The 6,972-nt window shown below is 39.1% G+C and overlaps 1 pseudogene; it reads left to right on the forward strand.

The window, feature by feature from the left end:
• Positions 1-1,183: 1,183 nt before the first annotated feature.
• Positions 1,184-3,775, forward strand: LOC118330985 (annotated as a pseudogene).
• Positions 3,776-6,972: the final 3,197 nt, after the last annotated feature.

Here is a 6,972-nt window from a genome sequence, read left to right on the forward strand (position 1 = left end):
ATGGTCCTGCTTGACTGCCATTACTAATATCACTGATATTATTGTTATTATTATTTTTACTATTATTACTATTGTCACTGCTCATTGTCCCCCATTGTTGTTGTCGTCGTCATCATCTTCTTCATGTTCATCATCATCACCAATTCACAGTAATTTCACCCACTGCTTCACGAAGTGCCAGTAAGCTAGCCTCGGCTCCGGTGTCGGCAATGGTGCTAGCTCCTGCGTGGGCTTCGCCAACCTGTTGGTTCAACATCATCGGGAGCTTGATTTGTCTTACGTGGCATGCTGTCGGATTGTCTCAAAAAGTAACTGTCAGTGTTCATGTTAGGCTAATGAATCATTAAGAGGTTGGAGTGCTATTTTTGTAGGCTTAAATGAATAAATTAGCTAATTCGCGCACCAGCTCTCCCGAACGTGACCCTCTCTGGCACTATAGGCAGGCAATAACTATTTTACTATATTTACGTTTATCTTTAGCCAGCTGTAAATCATTTTATAAGGAGTACGGTCTCGACCTGAGACAACTTTAGTTACGAATTGTCGTTATACAAATGAAATTTAATTGAATTGAACTGAATATTTGGGACAGGTATTCCTTTAGCACAAACTCGAATCACAGGTCGTACTTTTTTCTCTGACACTTGAACACAAACATTGTTTTTACAGGCAGCCGAAGATTTACGGCACCCAGCATACAGACAGTAAACAATATTCACAAGTCGGATTAATTTGAATGAAAACCTTTTTATTCTTTTGGTCCGTGGACTCGTACTGAAATAGGAATATGAATAATAGGGTTACGGTTAGGGTTAGGGTCAATGGAGACCACCAGGCTAGTAAAGGAGATCTGCTTCTAACTGGGACTCTACTTTTATTAAATGTTTTACAAACTTTTACCACCTCTCCTGGATAATAAAATAAAGTTTTCATGAGAAACAATAAAGCTGCTGGAGGTTCAATCTTCCCCTTCAGAATAAAATGTCTTTCAGTTCATACTGTTATCATAGTAAGAACTTAGGGCCCCCTGTTGTCTAGCACAGTTGTTGTTGATGAAAGGCTTCACATGCTCATTGTTAACCCTTTCAAAGAGGCTTTGTGTGTGTGTGTGCTGACTCAGCGCTCCACAGCACAAAGCAGTGAGTGATGCTTAGGTGTATAAAAGCTGTGAGCTCACACAGGTATGAAGGCAGTTCACCTCCCTCCATCAGCACAGACCAACAACATGTCCGCCACCGACATGAACATGATGAGCAGGGTAAGTCCCAGCATGCATTACTGCTCCCAAACCAGAACTGGATTACACATAGTTCTGAGTTCATGTCATATAATCAATAACAGATTTTCATAATTTGTTCAATTATTACAAAACATTGCAGATACAAATCTTCATTAAATTTACATGAAAATATATTTTTTGTTAAAAAAAATTCTTAAACCAAAACCATACATTTTATCCAAACAGCTTCAGTCTGAAAAACATCCAAATATTTATAAATCATCAACCTTAGCTAGCTAATCTACATTAATCATTAACTTGTGAGTTACACCTGATAGCTAATGCTAGCAAAACGTTAGCTAATTACCTAAGGCTTTTATTGTGAAGCATTTGTGCATTTCCTGTCACTGCACAGTGGCAGCAGATCACTGATAACGGCTCAGATCATCCAGAATGTCATAACTCGATCTCAACCTGTCCTCTGTCCTCAGATTGTCTTCTACGAGGACAGGAACTTCCAGGGTCGGTCCTATGAGTGCAGCAGCGACTGTGCCGACATGTCATCCTACCTGAGCAGGTGTCACTCCTGCAGGGTGGAGAGAGGCTGCTTCATGGTCTATGACCGCACCAACTTCATGGGCAACCAGTACTTCATGAGGAGGGGCGAGTATGCTGACTACATGAGTATGATGGGAATGAGCGACCACATCAGGTCCTGCCGCATGATCCCCATGGTAACCACACAGCCAATCACGGCACTGATATCAGTATGAGCTGACTAATCACAGGACAGATCCCATTATAACACTGGTAGCATATTACATTGTTATTATAAATATATCTATATTATTTTCATTATATCATCATCAGGCTCAGGTGAGTTCAGGTTAACAGCTCACCTGTATTTAATCCTCTAGCTGTTGGACAAGGTCAAATCTGTGTGACTTCAGGTGGAATGTCTTGAAAACTAAACGTCACTAAAAAGTTTAGATTATTAATTGTTATAAATTATCATTTTATATTTATTATGCTATATTTACATTCTTTTTTATTATATATTATATTATATTACATTATAGGTTATTACTGATTCAGTGGCAGGTTCAATATATCAGGTTCCACTGGATCTTCTGGAGTTATTCATTATTAATCTTTAACAAAAGCAGTTTAATAAATCTTTTAATAAACTGAAGTAAGAAAGTAAAAATTAGAACAGTATGTAGTAAATAAAAACATTTTCTTCAAGGAAATTCAAATTTGATTTTCACAGAAACTAAAGTTTGTGGGTAATAAAAAAAAACCAATTTGTGATGAACGAATGAATTATAATAGGTTATTGTTTATCTGATCAAATTGATCAAAAAACATGAAATAATCAAATGTGAAAATTCAGGAATTCATTCTTCTTTAAAATGATCAAACTGTAGATTAAATCTATTACATCTGTTATAAACCTCTTCAATATATTAATGTTCACTCAAGAATATTTGCATTTCCTGAATAAACTTTGTGTGCTGGTGCCACCGCTAATCGCAGGCATGGCTTCTAAAAGAGTCCCAGCAAGAAGTGTTTCTGATTTGCATCTTAAGATACCTCCCAAAATTGTCATTGAATAATGTGTTCAAAAGATACTGTAAAAATGTACAGAAGAAGAAAAAGAATAATCAGCAATATAATATTATAATATTAATAATATCATTACTGTTACTATTATATGAGTCAAATAGACAGTACAGACCTCTGTCCTGTATCTACAGCACTGCCCCCTGTAGCTACTAAAAGTATTATTGTCAAATGAACAAATCTTTATTAACTGTCTCTGAAAGACAATTAGTGTCAAATTATTGGACTTCACTAAAGCTTATAGTTTACTTAATAATAATTGATATTATATTAATGAACTAGACAGTATAGATCTCTGTGCTGTCTCTACAGCAATGACCTATATAACAATAATGTCACAATTGTTCCTATTATTTAAATAAAATAAACAGTACAGACCTCTGACCTCAAACGTGCAATGTACAACATTGCCAAATTTGGATGAAATCCAATTAAGCATCGAAGAGTTGTGATCCGTTAAGTGCATCTGGTATCAAAAGAATGTCTGTGTGACCCCTGCTGGTCATTACGTAGAATGCGGGTTTTAATACACTTCACAGACCTGGAAGTTCTGTCCGTAATATATACAATGATCAGAGCAGAACTAGCACTAGGTCCCTGTTGGTGGACTTCTAGTCCACTTTTGTTTACCTTAATAGCCAAACAAGATGGTGCCGATTGATGATTAATGATTGATTATTGGTGTGTTGCAGCACCGTGGCTCCTACAGGTATGAGGATCTATGAGAGGGAGAACTTTGGGAGGCATGTATGGCACGAGCTCGTATGGCGCCTGCGACCAACATCAGTGGCACGTACGCATGTCAAACTGCCAGTGTCATGGCTAACGTGATGGACGGACACTTGCTGATGTACGAGAGCAATATCAAGAGGCAGGATGATGTACATTTGAGGGCCTGGAGAGTACAGGAACTTCAATGGACCATGGGCATGAGGCAACATGAGGTTCCATGGCATGAGACGCATCATGGACTACATACTATTAGAGTTACCATTGAAACAACAGAACATTATATCACATAAAGTTACGTTTGGATAAACATTTTATCAGGCCTGCTGGTTGGTTCAACTAAGACACACTGGACCCAATGAAATACTACTGGGATATCACATATATAATTTACGCATTATACAGACATAACAACAGTGGTAGCAACAGGATTTAATTGATGGTTCAAAAAAATTCTAAAATTTAATTTTACAATCAGATCTGGAGTTTAAAAACCGATACATACACATTGGTTGTTGCTTTCGAAAAGTTTATTTTAAAAAATCATCTCTACATACACAACATACCGTTATTCAGAATAAAAATGGTTTTCCTGAATTGTCTTTATAATCCAATCATTATTGTTAATTATCTGAGCGTGTGTTGTTGTTTTCTTTTTTTCTTGCTGTGGATCTGTCTTCTTTCTTCTTCTTCTTTTCTTCTTCTTCGTTCTTCTCTCTCTTTCACTCAAACAAGTCCAGCAAACTTCCTGTCGGCTACAGATTAATCAAACCATCTTTGAAATAACAAAACTTGCAGTTCTAACGGCTCACCTTCGCTGGCTCAAAAGTGAGTCAAATCTCCATGTGGAGCTAATATACTAACAATGCAAACTTTGACAATAGATATGTCAGCTGAATGTCGGTTTGGTTGTTAGGAGGCAGATTTGAGGTCCGATTGGTGCGGCCTGTATAATGGAAAACAGACTGTACTCTGTGTCAAGACATTCTGTCACCCATCCACCTTGACTCCAGCGGCTGTCGTGATAACATTGATCATGGTCCGATCCTGAAACTTCAGAAGCGCTCCTTAAACTCAGAGTCAGACGTAATGTAAGAGAAGTTTAAGATTGATGTGAAAATTATTTAGACTATTACACAATCACCAGAAGAATATATATATATTTAAATATTTCCACCAAATTCGATTCTGACCTTGAAATTTTAGTGAATAAAAAATAAAAGACATTAACATACCTGTTATACCTTATTGTCCTGTGATGTTTTAATGCTACTGAACGCCGCCTTCCTTAACAATAAAGTATTTAATTCAATCAATTCAAATGAAGCGTCCATTCATAACAGATAGTTATCCTAGACACTTTCCTAATAGAGCAGTCTAGACCGACTCCTTTTACTTACCAGAGACCAACAGTTTGAACCCACCTCTCGTGCGACTGGTGGCAAGGAAAAATCCTGTTAAGAGGCAGAGAGAGAGGCCAGAAGAGAAGGGAAGAGAATGAGAGAGGAGAAGAGAGAGATGAAGAACCAAAGAAGAAGACAGACAGATCTGTACATGCACAACAGTAGCAACAACTACAAAGTAAGACTGATGACCCGACATGAAAAAGGACGATGACGATGACAGCACAACGAGGGTGACAGCGAGAGCGACAAGCAGTAAAGCTCTAACTGGAAGGTGAAAATTGGTTGTATATAATAACTAAATACAATACAATACATATCAGTGATGTGTGTGCAATGGGCCATGTCAAGAGACCATGGCTAATGTGGGCTCACCAAATCATAAGAACCTGCAAGCGGAGGAAAGCACGAAGAACTCGGGGAAGGAAGGTAAAGTTATAAATGGCATTAAGGGAATGAATGGAGTGCAGAAAGGAGATGATAGGGAGGAGAAGGAGGCTCCAGCTGCACCATGGAACACCCCGATATTGCCGTTATTAGCAGCACTAACTACAGCGGATCGTTGCAACTCACCCTCGACGCCAGGCCTAACTATAAGCTGTTATCAAATGACGGAACTGTGCTTAAGCCTACTCTTAAATGTGGGGAGGGAGGTGTTGACTGCCCGAACACAAATGAAGCTTGGTTCCACAGGAGGAGGAGCTAACCGGTAACTGAATGTTCTGGCTCCTGTTCGTACTTTTAAGAGACTACTGCAAACACAAGTAGCCTGCATTTACGAGAACGCAGTGTTCTAGATGGGTGCAATAGGGTACTATGAGCTCGTCTAAGATCACTGAAGGGCTGACATTAAAGAGAAGCTTGTGAAGGTGATAGAGAGGATTTTTGAATGTATTGATTTTTGACAAGAGCAGTGAAAGAGATGCGAACAGAGCGTCCTTCGGAGGGGGGCTGATCGTGCGGCATTCTGAATTAATTTGTGGTGTGTATGTGGCGGAACGGGTGAAAATGGGTGAAAATGGGTAAATACGCTAAAGTTGTTGATGTGTGTCGCCCTTCTAGTCTCCAGACCACTCAAAACCCTCGGGACCCGTGTTTTACACCTGACCAGCCATCGCCCTTCAACCCATCCACTCCCGTGATGGTCAAGCCACTGCGTCGAACAGAAACTAACTAATTTCCCACACACTCTCCGACCGCGATCGCACTCGACGCTGTGGGGTTCAGTCACTCTGTTTAAGGATCACCTGCAACCAGCGATCGACAAAACAAACCCTTCTGATCTACAGGAGACCCCGCAACTGATAATAAAGAGTTGGCCAGTAATCCGCCTAGAAGGTAACAAATGCGGGATCTAGTTTTTCTGGCATCTGTCTTATGGATAGGATGATATCTCAATTTTTGTTGCCAATATTACGTAAATGAAGAAGGCCAGTCCTTAGACGGTCTGCTGTTATTGTGGGACTTAACATCAAAATCCTGCTCCAAAGATAACCTCCAAGATTCCTTGACCAGTCGGTTGCTAGAGGCGAACGTGTAATCCATTTAGAGTAGTATATCTTTAGGACAGTGAGTGTTGTCCTCTAAGGTATTTTGTGGGGCAAGGTACAAGACATTTAGTTTTTTTTTGAGTTCTCAACATCAGAAATTTGCAGCTCATCCCCGGAATTTTATGTCCACTAAGACCCAGTTTTATTTAACACCACGATAATGATTAATTATTCCCATTGGGCGCTTGATCCGATGAGATATACTGTGTTCATCCTGGCATAGCAAATGAAAGTTAAGGTGGACGTGAATCCCTGAATGAAATTGCTGCCTAAATTTGGACATATATAAAGTATTCTGTTATGAATTGGGCGCCTTATAAAAAATAAAAATTGAATGAATTTGAATGTAAAAACACCCAAATGAAGTGGGGTTTATTTAACACATGCCTGACAAAGAAAAAGCCAATTTGACCTGCATTGAAATGTACGGATAAAATAATAAGGTGTC

This window comes from Morone saxatilis, unplaced genomic scaffold (genome assembly GCF_004916995.1).
Source record: "Morone saxatilis isolate NCDOM2014 unplaced genomic scaffold, NCSU_SB_2.0 Contig2, whole genome shotgun sequence".
Lineage (NCBI taxonomy): Eukaryota > Metazoa > Chordata > Actinopteri > Moronidae > Morone > Morone saxatilis.